Raw genomic sequence first — 18,251 nt, forward strand, 5'->3', positions numbered from 1 at the left:
GTTCCTACACTACTCTTTCAGTAACCTCAGCAAAGTCATCCGAAGATCAGCGACTAATGGTATTAGGAATCAGACTTTGTTTCAGAGATAAGGAAATCGATACTCAGGCACTATTGGATTGCGGAGCCGGAGGTAACTTTCTGGACACCCTGTGGGCAGATAAGGTGGGTTTACTCAGAATTGCCAAGAAAGAAGATCAGAAGGTGGAAGGTGTGGATGGTACTCCCTTATGTTCAGGGCTCATAACCCACACCACCGAGATGGTCCAAGTCTCTATTCAGCAACACAAGGAGCAGTTACAGTTTGACATTATCTGTGTTGCGCATTTTCCTGTCATCTTGGATATCGGTTGGCTTCGGAAACACAATCCTACTGTGGATTGGACTAACAATCTATTGAGCTTTCACTCCGAGTACTGTCAAAGGGAGTGTTTACCAGAACCATCACATGAAACTGTTAAAACGGTGAGCCCTACAGAGAAGGGTTCCTTTCATTGTATTCCAGGATGTTTTTTCTGAATATTCGGAAGTATTTCAGGAACAGGTACCCATTGCACTTCCTCCGCATAGACCTGAGGACTGTGGTATTGACCTGGTCCCTCAGGCCTTGGTTCCTTTCGGACGGATGTATCCTCTATCTTTATCAGAAAAGGCAGTACTCAGGCGTTACCTCGATGACAATTTAGCAAATGGTTTTATCGGTTCTTCTAAATCACCTGCAGGAGCCTCATTGTTTTTTATCCCTAAGCGAGACAGCAAGGAGTTGAGGCCATGCATGGACTACAGAGGTCTTAACAAAGTAACCATCAAGGACCGATACCCGATGCCCATCATATCTGAAATTTTGGAAGCAGTCCAAGGCTCAGTAGTCTTCACTAAGCTCGATCTACGGAATGCCTACCATTTACTTCGGATCAGAGCAGGAGATGAATGGAAGACGGCATTCCGCACACCTTATGGCCTGTTTGAATATCGATGCCGTTTGGCCTGGTTAATGCACCCTCAATCTTCCAAAGATTCATGGACCGTTTCATGCACGGCAATCCCGAAGAAAGAAGCTAAACTATTCTACCTCATCAGGTGAGGAGGAGGAAGGGTTTTTGGGGCTGTGCAGTAATTCTAGCAGTGAAGAGAATATAGCAGATTCTGAGATCAATCCGGTAAAAGATTCTGCTAGTCTTGACATTTTAAGCCTCCCAGTTTCTATTAACAAGCTTCACTTTGCAGTTTTGTTCCTCTTCAGCCCCCTTCTTCGTCCCAGTACTTCGGAATTATGGGACTTTTGGGACTTGGTGTTAATAATGGAAGAATTAGTTTTTCTAACTTCTATTTTGCAATAGGCCTTTAAAGGTTTGGGGAATATAAAAGTTGGAAAGGCGAGAAGCCTAGGGAGGATTGGAGGGTCTTCCAGATGGCAAATAGAGCCCAAGGAATCAAAACGTCCAAATTCCTCCAGTCTGCTTCCAGCAATTGTACAAGAACACTCTTCAGGGTTTTGTTTGAATGCTCGACTAATCTGTCAGTCTGTGGATAGTACTGAGGTTCAAAGCATTTTAATTTGTAAAACTTGTTTCACCTCCACCATTAACTTACTCATGAATTGGTCCCTAGATCCGTGAGGATCTCTTTAGGGAAACCAACTATAGAGAAAAAAGGTATGAAATGTTTTAGGATCTGCTGTTGCTTCTTAAAGATGTACTGATTCTCTAACTCAGATGTTTCAAGAGGTTCCACTATGTCCATACCAATACAGGAGAAGGGTTGTGAGGGGTCAGAAATGTGAGGGGGACAACTTTCAGATGATTTATCAACCAATGCCATTTTATTAAACTCAAAATGTCAACCAAACACATCACTTGCCGAACTCTAATGGGGACTTCCCTGCCTAAATAAACTTAGGGAAATATTCTAACATAACATTTCTGGCCCTCACACGTGTACATAAACACAAACAAGAAACTATAGGGCAATTAATAATGTCAGTATTTATAGTCACAGCATTTCCACAGTCTCTGATTGTAACCTGAGCAAATTCCCCTTCCCCAGGTTTTAAGTCAAAGTAACTTCTGTGGATGAATACAAAACAGCAAGGAAATCCGGGGTTGAAACAGAGTTCCAACACAGTTCTTGACAAAGTCAGGATGTTAAAGAAAAAACTCCCACTACTCCACAGTACAACATAGAAAGGATGTCTCTCTTCAGGAAATATAGGTAGTTTAAAGTTTCTTAAACAGTACCAAAGGGATTCCTGGTCAGGATGATTTCTGTTGAAACCTAAATGCTTCACAAAATACAAGTATGTTGAAATTGTCTTCTCTGCATAGTGCTGCTCCCTCAGCACCATGAAACAAAAACAACGTCTTCTGTTTGGGGAATGCCACAATGTTTCTTTTTTAGCACCATAAACACCATTGCCATCTCTTTACAGTGTTTCCCTCTCAGCACCATGAAACAAAGAATCTTTACAGTAAATTCAACCTCTGCCAGAGTGGTCCACACTCACTCCTCTACTTCCACTTCTGTCTGGTCCACTCTCCTGCCAGACCCAAGTCCTACAACGACACATCATGTAATTTTGCTTCTCTGCTTCACAGTGTTTCAATTGTACTGCTTCTAAAGTCTCAGTGCCACTGATACTTCTAATGTTTATCACTTCTTTAACTTTAAACAGCTTTAAACAACTCTTCACAACTTTGTAGCAAAGACAAGAATTATACCAATTCCCCTTTAACTCTGCCAGACAGGCAATTTGAGCCTCATCACAAGTCCGGCAGTAACCCTTAAAAGCAGCAGTAATGGTATTAGCATTACCAATACCGCTCTGTCGGATCATGAGCCGGCACAAATAGCACTGACTCAAAAGCAGCCGGCCCTTTTTACGGCAGCGCTATTGCAGCTGGACAAACGTGATGCAAACACAGCCGCATTACAAGTTCATGTTCGGCGCAATTAACTCTGAAAACTGGCGCTAATACCACCAAAAACATGGTGCAGTTACCTCCAGCTTCTAACTGGAAGTAACTGAACACAGGTGCCTGAAAGGAAGCCACAGGTGAACACACTCTACCCCATAGGGTTATATAAGGCACACCCCTACCCCAAACACTGTTTCCAACACCATGCTGCCACTAGCCACTATGAGCTGGGACAGGCAGCTGCTCATGCTGCACCTGGAAGTATAGAGGCAGGACAACCAGGCCAGGGCACAGGCAGTACAGGGTGTGTGGGGATGGGGGGTGGAGGAGGAGAGCTATAAAGAGGAGCGCTGTAAGGATCTCATGGTTGGTGGCAACAGTGAAGACAGACACAAGTGATCACAGTTCAAGGGTGTTTATTACTATATAATGGTTGAAATAAATGCTGAATCTAACCCTAAATCTAAGATGGGAACAAGCTGCGACCATCAAATAATAATAAGGCAGTTCTAGTGGCATCTTGTCGAATAAAAAGGGCCTATACTAAAAAAAACTATTGCCAATTCTTACAGCTAAGTTACAAAATAGTGTGGGATAATGTTCTCCAGAATAGAAAGAAGTGTTCACCAAATAATAAGTCAGGATGGTATGGCTGGGTCTCCCTTACCCACATTTGTAGCACAGGAAAAGGCAGGTCCTTTAAGCACAGCACACTCCTGTGCCTCGCCAGCACGAGGTAACAGTTCCATTTGACAACGCCAGAACCTTCTGGGGCCAAGTCTCTTTTCCTGCAAAAGTCTCTTGCCTTAGAAGGCCGGCTGTACCAAAACAATAAACAAAAGTTCCTTTGGCAATCTTTTCACCTTGGGCAACTGCTCCTCACCGCTTGAATCCCCCTCAGCCGGGCTCTGATCCTTCTTGCAATGTCAGCCTCCCTCAATCGGGTTTACTACAGCCTTTCACTCATGAACGCATTGCTTGACAATCTCAGTATCCTTTGTACCAACTGCCCATTGTGGACATCCCTCAGCCAGGTTCACACTTGTCAGTTCACAATTCTCTATTCGCAGGCATCCATCTGTCGGGTTCACATTTGCCACAGTTCAACAAAAAAAACGTTTGTGTGTCGAAGACTTTCCAGTGTACAAGAGGTTTTGCTCAACCCTCCTAGGATCACTTTGTCACTTTACACTAGCCTCTCCTAAGGCTTCAGTCAGAGTCCTTCGAATAAGCGCCCACAATGCCTGACCACTCTGCTTCTGATCCTTTTCCTTGGGTTACTTTAAAGGTCAATTACAGGGATTCTTTGTTCAAACAAGGTTGCTGCCTGCAACCTTGGGCCCAGCACAGTTTGGTTTCACTATCTGCCTTCTCCGTCTCACCGGCTGTGCTGAACTGTTGGAGTCTCTTGTCTCGGGAGTCAAGGACGGCACCACAGTGACAAGCGCTTCTCCCCGTTTTGACTATCAGCACGGGAGGGCCCTGTGTGCCATTAACATCTGTCACAAAACACGCCAGCTGGACTTCCCGGTCTTATGATTTCCCTTTTGGAGGCTTTGCGGGTCATAGATGAAAAGGGCAAGGGTTATTCCCTCCTCGTCGTCCTTCCAGGTCTCTCTCACATTTCTTCTCCTTTTGAACTCACTGGCCCGGAATGACTGGTTCCTTGTGCGTTCGGCCTTTTATCAAAGTGTGCTGTAGTGCTACGCCTTTTATCCCTGTGAGGAAGGAAAAGGCCCGTCAGGAGTGCGTAGTTTTTGTCAATTGCCTGACTCTGCCTGAACCTTGTGTTGGAACATGTCAGGTAAATGGCTCAGGTGTTAGTCCGTTGTCTGTCACAGTTTAGGAAAGTGTTCGTGTTGGAAAAGGGGGATATAATTTCTAAATATCCTACGGGGTAGGATGGGGAAAAGTTGTTATAGGGAAGGGGGTACTGCGTATCACGGGTTTGTGTCCCACTTCCGATCCCCGAGGACCCCTCACCCAGGTGATCCTCCCGCATCGGTCCACCCCCAGGAACTGGATCCAATAGCAATGGCTGTGTTCTGGCCACCTGGATGAAAGATGTCCGGGGACTACCGGGTGTGGCACCTTCAGGTTTCTCACAGTTCCCTTCCCCAAGAAGTCAGTTCTTCCAGCTTCAAACCAGCTTCAAAACCTATAATTAGTTCAAATCTCTTGGCTTTCAAAAACAGTTCCATTCCAACTTTATAATCCTTCAGGCTTTTCAAGAGTTCACACTGTTCACCCATTACAGGTCACGCAACCGATAACCCTTTGGCACTCTGTTATCCTTCTGTATTCTATGGGTTTTGTTACCAACACAGTTGTCCTCGCTCTGCACCTGTGCCATGGATTTACATTCACTTCTGATTCTCCTTGCCAGTCTCTTGGCTTTGCCACAACGTGTTTTCCACACAACTCACTGTGTGGTGTTCAACCTCGTCCACAACCTTGCTTTCACAGTATTCATAAGTGCTCATCACTAGCTTTTCACTCTGTTCATAAATATTCATCATTTGCTTTTATTTTATTTATTTATTTTATTTTGCATTTGGAAGGTGCATATACAGCAAGAAATTGTGTTTCAAAGCGCCCACGGGGCAAAGGGAGGGAACTTGGGAGCAAGGCAAGAGAATGCAATGATGGACAGGATAGAGGAGGTCGTACTAGGCCTTGTGAGCATTCAGACCGTGCAAGTGCCAAGAGAGAGAAGCAATAAAGTGCCAGGGAGTGGGTTGCCGAGAGCCAGTAAGTGCCTGGCAGCGGTCACATAGTAAAAGTGGTAGCCTGCCAATAGTGCAATCCTGTGAGTGAACACAGGCCAGTGGGGGCCCAAGCGCAAGTGCTGGGAGCAGGTGGAGGCTGCAGGTGATTGGGAGGACGGCCAGGACACAGAAGGGCACATAAGGGCCCAGGCCACCAATCTCAGCGACTGATGGGTTTAGAATGGGAGGGGGAGAGGGAAGGAGGAGGTGAAGAGGAAAGTCTTCAGGCGCTTCTAGAATTTGAGGAGATTCGGCTCAAGACAGAGAGAGAGGGGGAGGCTGTTCCAGAGGAGGGAGCAAGCCGAGGAAAGAGATCAGACCCCAGCTTGCTGTTTAGAGAAGCACTTGACAAACACAGAGTTAGAGCCAGAGGAATGCAGAGGTCTGGATGGAGAGTATTTGGTGAGACAAAGTTGTAGATAACGTGGTTGCTGGCCCCAGACAGCCTTATGGATAATGCAGAGGGATTTGAATTTGATCCTTGCAGCAACCGGGAGCCAGTGGAGAGATTTCAGGACTGGAGAGATACGGTGCCTGGGCTTGAGGCCAAGGATAAGTCTTGCAGCCCTATTTTGGATAAGCTGAAGGGGGCGGAGAGAGGAAGAGGGTAGATTAGGGAAGAGGCTGTTGCACTAGTCCAGCCTAGAGAGTACCAGGGCTATCGAGACATTGAGCTTCCGTGTAAAGGTGAGGAAAGGAAGGATGCCTCTGAGGAGCTGGAGTTGGAAATGGACCTTCTTGGCAAGGTCCACGATGTGAGAGAGGAAAGAGAGAGAGGAGTCGAAAATGCCTCCAAGGTTTCTAGCTTCAGATTAGGGAGAGGGGGGGGGGGCATAGAGAGTGGTCAGAGTGAGGGAGGAAAGTGGGAGCAGGGGTGCCGATACGAAGGATCTCAGTCTTGCTGGCATTGAAGCAAAGATCATTAGAGGCCCACCAGGACTGGATAGCAAATAGGCAGTTAGGAATGGTAGAGGAGATAGCGCGAGGGTCAGAGGGAAGTTTGAAGAAGAGTTGGGGTCTCATCTGCGTAACACTGGAAGTGAGGGGAGAAAGTGGAAATAAGGTGAGTGAGTGGCGCGGGGAAGACGTTAAAGAGCCAGGGTGAGAATCTGGAGCCCTGGGGGATGCCACAGTGGAGATAGAAGTGGGAGAGGAGAAAGAGCCCAAGAGAACCTGGGAGGGATGGTCAGTGAAGAAGGCGGTGAGCCAGTCCAGTGCCCGCTCTGAGATGCCAAGGGAATCATGGAGCCGTTTTATGAGGATGGAGTGGATGATCATATCAAATGCAGAGGAGAGATCAAGTAGAATGAGAACAGCAGGAGAGTTAGAGTCCAGCGATACAAGCAATTCTTCACAGGTGTTCAGGAGAGCAGTTTTCATGCCTCTGGATGCATGGAATACAGATTGATGGTCGCGTAGGCAACCAACCAGCTCAGTATGCTAGGTCCATTTTGCGAAGACATGTTTTTCCAGTTTTCCAAGGAAGGCATTTATAGAGATGGTGTGATAGTTAGCCGGACATGAGGGGTTGGCGGAAGGCTTTTTTAGGAGGGTGCACACAAGAGAGTATTTCAGGGAAGAGTGGAAAGATCTGGTAGCAAGAGAGTGATTCCAAATATCAGCAAGTGCAGGGGCAAGGGAGCCAATGTTGTCCTTAATAGTTGTGGAATAACAGGAGGGACCTGTTTGGAGGAGACCTTAATAGAGCGGGCAACCCTAGAGACCTCATCTGCTGTGAAAGGAGAGAAGGAGGAGAGGAAGGCTGAGGGAGGATGGGAGGCCAGCGGTGGCAGGGCTGGTGGGAGGCAGGGGGAAAAAGGGGAGGAGAGAGGGCTCAGGATGTCCTGAGTTTCTGCAGTGAAGTGGTTAGCCAATGCAGTGCAGAGGGCCTGAGAAGGAAGAGGTGTGGTGGAGACTGCATAAGGATTCACTAGTTCCTTGCAGATTTTAAAGAGTTCAGCCATGTTGTTGAATGCACCAGAGATGCAAGCTTGGATGTGGGCCCTCTTCTTGGAGCAAATGGAGAGACAATATTGCCTTTGGAGAAAGCGACGAGCCAGTTTGTCAGAGGATGAGCTTGAGGTCTGCCACTTCCGTTCCACAGCTCTGTACTTGCGCTTTAGGGCTTCTAGATTGGAGTCGTACCAAGTGTTACGGTTGGTGGAATGTTTCAGGTGGATCCTCATGATGGGGGTAAGGATGTCACGAGTGTTGGTGATGGAGAGATGGAGGTTGCTGAGAGCAACATTAGAGGTAGAGTATGCAGTGGGAGGAGAAGGGGGGATGATGGTGGATGCAAAGGCAGTAGCTGATACTCGTTTCATCGGGCGGATGTCTGAGAACGAGGTTGGCAGAGCTGGGGAAGGTGAGGTTAGGGGGCTGAGAGGGCCCAGGTGAGAGGAGAGGAGGGAGTGGTCTGACCAGGAGAGCGGGGAGGCCAGAGGGGGGAGAGCAGAAGATCAGTGTAGATAATGGCATTTAGAGTGTGTCCAGCCGAGTGGGTAGGACCAGAGGGGAGAATGGAGAGGGAGAGTGAGGTACAAAGGTCACGTGATTGTGGAGTCAAGGTGAATGTTGAAGTCACCGAGGAGAAGGAGTTTAGAGGTAGATTTCACAAGAGAGGAGGAGAAATCAGGCCATTCTGAGAGGAACAGAGTGATAGAGCCAGGTGATTGTTAGATAGTGGCAATGGTCAAGGAGATAGTCGAAGAGAATACCAGCTTTAAAAGAGATGGCCAGCTTTAAGTGCTCATCACTTGCTTTTTCATGTAGCTCATATGTTCATCATAACTAGTTCGGTATTCAATATCACTTTTTCATAACTTTCCTTTAGTTCGGTATTCAATATCACTTGTGTCACCTTTAAATGCATTCATAAGAACTTGCAGCTGGTTGGACATTAAAAACCCTTCGATCTCGGTTCCATGATCAATTGTCACAGGTTTCAGTTTGTTCTGCATTACCATATGCCCTTTTGCAGCCCCAGGTGCGCCCCGGGATGAGTGTCACCTTTATTGCACTCACCGGTATGCGGTCGCTCCTCCGGGTATCCTCACTCTCTCTTCTTTCTGGATTCCTTTTCATTCCATGTACACTTTTCGGGAGCCCGGTGGCCAGTGCTCGCCTTCTTTGAACCTCGCTGCTTTCTGTAGGTGTCTCCGGTCTTCCCTCGCAGGCACTACCAGTGGCCTCTAATGCTTGGGTGCCTACAGTGCCCCACAGCTCCGGCTGTGGGCACAAGGCAAAGGAAATTGCCGGTATCTCAACCCTCTCATAGTCTGCTCAGGCCCAGGCGTCCCTTTCTCCGTCTGCAAGAAGCCGGCATCCTTCCCGTTAGCCGCGTCCTGGCCAACGGGAAGGATGCCGGGTTCTTGCCGCGTCCTGGCCTGCTCCACCGTCAGCCGCGTCCTGGCCTCCAGGTAGTTTTCTCCTCCTCTGTTGGTGGTCCCACCTTTTATGCACCTGTGACCAGTTAACTGGTTGCAGGTTCAAGGCCTTGGTTTCATTTGCCTGGCCATAATTAATCCTTTCACTGGGTATACCTGATTCTTGCAATGGTATTCCTCTGTGGGCCTCTTCCTCGTCTCAGTACCAGAGTGGTGTGAATGAATGGAAGTGTGCACAACTCCTAGCCGCCTCTTCCTTGTCCCAATTTTAAAGGGAAATGGTTGTGTGTAGGAAAGAGGAAATGACTTTCGGTTGGAGGGTAGGGTTCATTCTTACAAGGGAAAGGGGGATACCATGTCTCACCCAAAGGCAACCTCTCCCCACTACCCAAGCTCACTCTACCCAGATGTTCCTCCCTCGCATCTTCACCCCCAGGGTTATATCCAAGAGAGATTGCCTTTCACTGGCTACCTGAGAGGATGATACAGGGGGAGTAGAAGTGAGGGTGCTGTCCTCGGGAGCAGGCATCCAGACATTTATTGAGACCCCAGCAGCCCCGGCTGGGCGCTATCTGGGTTCAGTCCTGGTGCCTTAGGCACCAGGCTCATAATAGACATCAGTCCTGGCGCCATAGGCGCCAGGCTCATAGACATTACTTACCTCCTGCAGACCATGCTGCAAATGAATCAAAGCCCACGTGAGGCCTGGATGGGACTATTTTATTACAGGGACTATTTTTTACTCGGGTGTGGTTCTGGGGAACTTCTTACCTGGAACTACTTTGCAGGCTATTTAAACCACGCCCGAACAGCAGCCCATGCTTCGCGTTATTCTGCACTTCAGCAGCGTGACGCTCACCGTGCCTGCAGCATCCAGTCCTCAGCCACGCCCGCCTCGAACCTGGACACCAACCTAGAAGAGAGAGAAATAAGAACAAGAACTTACCTTTTAATCTTCATCTGTTCCCGAATTCGCCGCACTTCAGAATTGGAAAAGACACGTCGGAAATAAAAGCATTGCATCGCTAGCTGGTGCGCCGCGCCATACTTACCAATCTGCATCTCCCCGGTTCAGCGCTGCAGCCATCACTTCATCAAGGCATCCGTGGAACCTGGAAGGAACAAAGAGAACAAGGTGAGCCGGGTGCCAACAAAGACAATCAAAGCAACCATATTATACTCACCAGAGTTACCTCTCCCCTAGGCATCTTTCATCGGCGTACCACCTCTTTAACGCCGCACCTGTGGGAGGAAAGAACACTTGTTAAAGACATTTATTTCGCTTTTACCGGACAACGCTGGGTAATACAGACTCTTACCCACGCGCAACCGCAGCACTTCAGGTGAACTCTTATCGGATTAAGCTGCAATACAAAAGGGATAAAAACGAGTGAATAACAGACAATTGAACTCTATAAACATTATACTTACGGCACCTTGCCATTTACCACAGAGTCCAACACGTCTGTAACTCGCCCAAACTCTTCAAACCAGTGAAACAACTGGGATTCTACACGCCCCTGCGCTCGGTGCAGGATGGAGAGCTCATCATTACAAACAATATGGTGAGACAGCAAAAGGGGAATATCGGGCTGCTTAGAGGGAACGAATTAAACAAGTGTTTCCTTGCATCCACTGGGTGGCTAATTCCCCTCCTCCTGCTTTTAGGAAACTACTTTTACGAATCAAGCAGACGAAGCTAGGAAGGCCGGTCCAGTCAGCCGTCTCTGCACTACGAATAACGCTGGTGGAGACCTTAGCAGTCCAGTTCCGACCAACGCCCCCGTGGGAATCAGGTGAGCGTTACAGGTGCCCTGAGGTTCATCACACTTATAGGTCTTGGGGAAAGGTTTTCCCTTTTCTTCATAGGAGGATGAAAAGATGCATGACAATAGGCCATGAGGGTCTTAGATATGGGAGGGTTATCTTCAAAAGGGAAATGGGGATACCATGTCTCACCCCTTGAAGCCATGACATCTCCCTGGCGGTTGTCTCCCCCCATGTGATCCTGCCTTATATAGCCGCCGCAGGGTCAGGATCAGGTAGCGGCTGCAGTCCCCCAGATTGAAAGATGTCAAGAATGGAATTTGCCTCGAGGTAGCTCTGGAGCTGTACAGTTACAGCTTTTTCCAGAATCTTTGATGGCCAAGGCAAAGTTGTAGTTGCTTGGTATACACTCCTGCCAGGGCTTCTTGTATCATCGCACTTGTAATTGCCTGGTATATGCTCCTGCCAGGGCTTCTTGTATTCACACACTTACAATTGCCTGATATACTCTCCTGCCAGGGCTTCTTGTATTCACACACTTGCAATTGCCTGATATACTCTCCTGCCAGGACTTCTATTCGTACGGGTTCTCTGCCCTCTCCCGAAGTTGCACATGTACTTTGTTTGATAATGTATCTTCTAATATATTATCTTATTCGGGTTTCCCACATGTTTGCACTGTGTACATTGTGATGAATCCTACAGAGTCCTCACAGAAACCCTGCCTAAAGTCTACTCCCAGGTGACCAGGGAAAGGCGACCGCTATCTAATACTAACCCTGGGGGTGGCATTAGCCAGGAGGATCACCTGGGAGGAGAACGGCCCCAAGGGAATAGGATGGCTCAGTTAGGAGAGATGCAGTATTTATCGTCTTCAGAAGGGGAGATTTCCATAATGCCAGAATATTTAACGGCTTGCTGTCAGAGTAAGGCTTCCCTTCTCAAAACTACCTGCCTTGTTAGTAGTGAAAACCGTTGTGATCAGCATGAGAATAATATATATGGGAATCAGAGCATGAAAACCATGGCTTCTGATAAATATGATTCTCCCTTAAGTTTAAACCAATCATTAATCCCTCCAAAATCCTACCCTAAAGGTGTGTTTAATAAACAGAGTCAATTAAATAAAGTTGATGACTGTATTTGTGATACAAACAGAAACCAGAACATTGGGGACTTCAAGTCCCACAATGCTGTAAGTACTGTGGCGAGGAAGAGGGACTCAGAGGCATCAAACTGCAATATGCAGTTTAGTGGTTTTAATGACCCACACCTGAGGGGGACTTTTGAATATTTAAGCCCCCTTAGGTGCAGGCCATTTGAACAAAAGGATGAAGCAGCAGCAGAAGTTGTCAGCCGCAGTTGCAGCAGCAGAAGCAGTGGAACGAAGATGCCAGAGCCGCCCCTATTTCTGAAGCAGAGTATGGTCATGAGAGGGTCTTCAGTGCTGAAAACCTGAACTGAAGAGGCTGCACAGCTGGAAGCAGTGTCCAAGCAGGCTATCCCGTGAGAGATCAAAACTCTCTTTATCGTGGACCTGGTCCCGTTGGCTGGCGAGCACCGGAGTGCAGTAGGAGCAAGACAGGATCCATTCCCAAGTGGCGTGGGCTGCAGTAACGCAACCAAAGTGGTTAAACATTCAGGAAAGCACAGAAGATGCAGCGGCAGTGGTTCAAGTAGATATGTGTGGAGAAACTGGTGAATTGGCCTATGCTAGTTGTGAGAAACGGTGTCTTCCTAGCTAGTCCCCGGGGATCTGTCATCCAGGTGGCCAGGACACGGCCATCGCTATTGGATCCAGTTCCTGGCAGTGGACCAGTGAGGGAGGATCACCTGGATGGGGGGTCCTTGGGGAGTGGGACACCGACGGGTGAGAGGCCGTATCCTCCTTCTTTCAACACCTTTTCCCCATCCTACCACGTAGGATATTCCAAAATACTGCCCCCACCCCTTTTCTGACACAAACACTTTCGCACAACACGAAAGACAACGTACTAACACTAGAGCCGTTTACCTGACATTTCCCAATACAAGGGTCAGGCAAAGTCAGGCAATTGACCAGAATCCCACACACCTGACTGCCCTTTCCCTTCCCCATAGGGATAAAAGGTGGAGCACGAGAGCACAGGTCGAGCAAGACAGAACGCATGACGCGAGAGCTAACTCAGTACGGCAGTTCAAGAGGAGGAGAAACAAGGCGCATACCGAGAGGGTGACAAGAAAAGGAGCAACCTTGCCCTTTCTGACCGAGGCCCGTGAAACCTCTGCAGAAAGAATCATAAGATAGCCAGCGTGTGTTGCAGCAGATGTTAACGGTACACAAGACCCTCCTCTGCTGATTACCAAGCCTGGGAGAGACAATTGTCTCTGTGGTGCCTACCTTACTCCAAAGGCAAAGAAAGCCAAGCGGGTCATCACAACCGGTGAGTCGAGGGGAAAGTCGATAGAAAACGGAACTGTGTTGAACGAAAAGTGGCAAGCGGCTAATTTGAACTGTGAAAGGCTTAAAGAAATATTAATTAAAAAAGGGGGAAAACCAGCAACAGAGAAGCCCGGCACCAGGAGGGTGCTCACGCAGGAAACTCTGGGTGATTACCCGATGGTAGAAACTACCGTAGCCAGAAGGCCTTAGGAAAAGGCAAAGGGGGTCAACGTGGTCATACGGGGGTCTTGTAAAATCCTCTGTACAGTCAAAAGTCTTTGGCCAACAGATTTGTGTGAATGGAAGGGAAGTGAGTACCGCATGACAAGAAAGGAATGAGAAAGGTTTGAATGACAAGTTGACAGGAGTGAACCCGACCGAGGGATGTCCACAGTGAACTGTTTAGCAATAGTTGGCAAGAGTGAACCCGGCAGAGGGAGGCCGACAAAAAGGTGCTAAGCCTGGGGAGGTGTTTAAAAAGACATTTAGATCCGTGAGCGCAAGAAGGAGTCTAAGACCAGAGGATGTGGATTGTCCCCCTTGGCATTAGGAACCAAGCCCCATGGAGGGAGATCCCAGGGTGAAAATTCATCGCCCAATTCCACTTTTGTTGAACACATCAGGCCCTCTAAGGAAAGAGTCTTTTGATTGAAAGGAAACGTATCCATCAAATAACCTGATACGTGAAGCTGGGAAAGCTCGAGCATGTACTGTGCTCAGGAGATCCACTTTATCCCGTGATCAAAATGTGGGGAAGGGGGACCCCTGGCAAACACATCCTGACTTATTATTTGTGAACACTTCTTTCTTTATGGGAAACTCTATCCCACATTTATTTTGTAATTATTTGTAAGGATTTGGCAATAGGTTTTTTAGCATAGGCCTTTTACTTTGACAAGATGCCACAAGGACTGCCTTATTTTTCATTTGATGGTCAAAGATTGCTTCCATGTTAGATTTAGGTTTAGTTTAGGCATTTTTCCACCCTGCATTTACAGTTTAATAAACACCCTTGAACTGTGATCACTTGTGTCTGTCTTTACTGTTGCCACCATGAGTTCCTTACATAGGTAACCCCGAAACGCTCTGTAGTCGAACGATGCCCGCAAAACAATATTATGAATATCGAACTAATGCAAAGAAGTTACATGAACTTTATACTCACTTTAAAGGAAAGCCAGAACCAAAATGTTACAATTTCTATTGCCAAGACCAAGAGGGAGCAATATTAAAGCAAGATAAAGACCCGCATTGCCAAAGTAAAGAGGGGGCAATACTGAAGGAAAACTATAACCACCATTGCCAAAGAAAAGAGGGGGGCAATACTTCAGTTGAGAATTTTAATATTGTTGGAACTGAAAGACTTTCTAAAAGCGTGAAGCAAGCCTTGCCACAGAGTACTTGTAGCAGTGTTATGAGTTTTTGTACTGGCAGGCGAGTATACCAGGATAGGGATTGTTAGCGGTAGTCCTGGCAGGTTAGTGGACCAGGAAGAAGACATTGAAGTACTGCATTGTGGTTGAAGTGCCATGTGAATGATTTTTGGAGTAAGAACTTTATGAATAGAACTTGGCTATTGTGTGGAACCCGAGGGCATCCTCACTTCTACTCCCCTATTGTCCTCCTCTCAAGTGGCCAGGGAAAGGCAATCGTTCTTGGATCCCGACCCAGGGGGTGGAGATGTGAGGGAGGATCGCCTAGTTAGAGGGAACTTAGTGAGTGGGGAGAGGGTGTCTTTGGGTGAGACATGGTATCCCCCTTTCCCTTGTAAAAAGGAAACCTATAGTCCCCCTGCCTTTATAGGCTATCAGTCTTTGGCCCTTTCTGTTTGGCCCTTTCTGTCACCTATAATTGTCCCATAGCCATTTCCTTTTAAGACTGGGATGAGGAAGAAGCAACTGGGAGTAATGCAAACTTCCATTCATTCACACTGCTTTGGTACTGAGATGTGGAAGAGGGCTGTGGAGGAGTACTGTTGTAAAAGTCAGGCATGTCCAGCTAAATGGCTTAATTATGGTCAGGCAAATAAAGTGAAGGACCTGCACCTGAAGCAACTTAACAGGTCCCATGTGCATAAAATGAGTGACCACCCAGCAGCTAGAGAGAACGATCCTGGAGAGAACCATCATGGGGTGAGCCATCCAGGAAAGAACGCAGCATCCTGAGGCGGAGAAGGCTTGAGAGGAACCAGCCTGGAGCAAAGCCCGGTTGAGAAGGAGTGCAGAAAGGATGACCGGGCCAGCGCAGGCTGTGAGAAGGTTATGATGCATGCTGTCCCCTTTGCCCAGTGTTCACAGCAAGAGCTGAGTGACACCGAAGGTCCCCGACCTCTGCAGGTCACTGGTAGCCTCCGCTAAGGAAGAGCGGGGCTACGTGCAGCAGAAACCGAGGACGGCGAGCGATGCTCGCAGGAGCTCACGTGAGGAACAGGCGGAGCTGAAAGAAGCGGAGAAGCCGAATCGACAGGCCCACAGTTAGTGTAAAAGAAGGGACCAGTCATACCGGGGCGCTCCAGTGCTGGAAAGAGGCATATTGGAATAGCGAACAAACTAAGAATCATTACAATTGCTATGGAAGATTGAATCCAATGTTGTTAAATGCTGAACAAGCTGCAAGATGTAGAGGTACTTTTAAGAGTGCTAAGAGCATTACTGAATACTGGATAAAGCTGAAAAGGGTCATAAGTACATTTGAGACCTGCAAGCATTATTGAATGCTGGATAAAGATGCAAAGTATTAGAAGTACTTTTGTGAATGCTACAAGAATTGTTGAATACCAAACTAACTGAAAGGTGTGATGAGCTTATGTGAATACAGCACGAGATCAAAGAAAGTGATGAACACTTCTGAGCAAAGTGAAAGCAAGGTGGTGTAAAAAGGTGAACACTACGGAATGAGTTATGTTAAATACACGTTGTGGCAAAGCCAAGAGAATGCCAAGGAGAATCTGAAATCAGTGTTGATTGATATATCTGAAGAATACAGAAGCATAACAAAGTGCCAAGGGTTATCAGTTGCATGACATGGAATGGGTGGTCCGTGTGGTCCGACAACTGTGCCTAGACCGAGTGAGCCCTATTTGAGCCAAGGAAAGCAAATGTGAAGAAGCTTGCATCTGCCACAGTTACTTGTGCGTGAGAAATACAGAGAGAGAAAAAAGAACCGTTGTGAACTGTTGAAAAGCCTGAATGGTTAAGGAGTTGAATTGGAATTTTTTTGTAAGTCAAGAGACTTGAACTGGTTGTTGTTTTAAACCTGGCCTCTTGGGGAAGGAAACCCTGGGACATTGTGAACTGTGTTGAACTCTTGGGGAAGGAAACCCGAGGCCTTTTTGGAATTGTTCTGAACTTGGGGAAGGGAAGCTGAACTGAAGCCACGAGCTGGAAGAAGCTCAGAACTTTGTTTTGACCACTATTTCTTTTGATGCTGACATCCTTAGACATTATATGTGTTTAGTTGTGAGAGCAAGTATCAGTTTTGGACGCAGACAGACTTTTAAATTGAACTTACTGACACAGACTATCCTTAGCTTTCTTTATGTAGAGAAATCCCACCTTAGCATAGGGCAAGTTAGGCTTTACTCCATTCTGACATTTAAGAAAAATAAAACATTTACTTAAAAAGTTGAATCTGTTGTCTGTGTCTTACTTCATGATGCCTTCACACTATACAAAAGAAAAACATTCCTATTTGGAACTTTTATTGGAAATCCTGCTTTTGAGCCTGGGGAAGGGGATCTGACCCCGACTGCAAGGATATAAAGTTATCAAGTTCATGTTGAGTATAGCTGCTAATTCTGTTTAATATGAAGTGCAATATTCTACCGTTATACATTGAATGTATGTATAAGTGTAAGGGACAGATTCCTTTTATTAGAGTGTTTTCCTTTAGTCTTGTTTTGGTAGGTAGGGAAGTCCTCTTTAGGTTAGGGATAGCGAGGTGTTTGTCACACCCTTTTGAGTTAATAATATATCTACTTGTGACAAACCTTTACCAAATTGTCTTGCTCGCATTTCTGACCCCTCACAACATTCCCATAATTATAAAGGTTTTGTTCGTAGTTCAATTCCCCCTTTAACAACAAGTCATTGGGCCTCATTACAAATCAGGCGGTCCGGAAATAACGGTGGCGATAAACCCGCCGCCACCGTTGTTTCCGGACCGCCTGATCCCGACTCCTGCAGGCGGGAGGTGATGTTCCGGCCAGGTTTGACCTGGTGGGTTTAACACCGCCCGCCTGCAGGCGGACGAGGAAACACCGGCAGCATTACGAGATGCTGCCGGTGTTTCCATGATCCCAATTCCCATTGAGTCCTACAGGACTCAATGGGAATGGGGATTAACACCATTCCGCCTTCGTGATTCCCGGAAAACCGGGGTTGTAATGCCCCAGTAATTCCGGGAATCACGGAGGCGGAATGGTAATACAAGTCTCGCGGTAACCAGGTGGATTTACCAGCTCGGTTACCGCCGGACTCGTAATGAGGCCCATTGTGTTCTTTCTTGCTTTGTGGCTTTATTTACAAGTACTTTCATTTGGTGTGGCTGCTGAAATGCTGCAGTGTCTCCACTGTCTCTGGGTGGCCTCAACAGCTCTAGTTGGTGTTCCTGGATTCTCCCGGGGTCAGCCGGTGAAGTGTTTCTGTCTGCTTCCTTCACACGTTCACTTCGTCTTGGTTTTACCACCTCTTGCAGCTTCCACTTGACACATCTGCTTCTTTCCAGGCTCTGTTAAGTGGAGTACTGCTCTCTGTCACCTGCAAATGCCCAGGAGTCTCTCGTCCACTCCTAAGGTTCCCACAGTATGTTGTTCTCATGCAGCAGCTTCTTTCTCCTTGGTCGGTCAACCGCCTGGTTCCACCATGCCGGTCTCAGCCCTTCAGTACTTCAATTCTCTCCCACCAGAAGCAGACATTCATTTTCTTCCTCTACTCTTTAAATTTCCCAGGCACAGGTGTATGCGAGCAACAACTAGAGCGCTCACTGGGCTTGTG

Source organism: Ambystoma mexicanum, chromosome 9 (genome assembly GCF_040938575.1).
Source record: "Ambystoma mexicanum isolate Mex_15411 chromosome 9, UKY_AmexF1_1, whole genome shotgun sequence".
Classification (NCBI taxonomy): Eukaryota; Metazoa; Chordata; class Amphibia; order Caudata; family Ambystomatidae; genus Ambystoma; species Ambystoma mexicanum.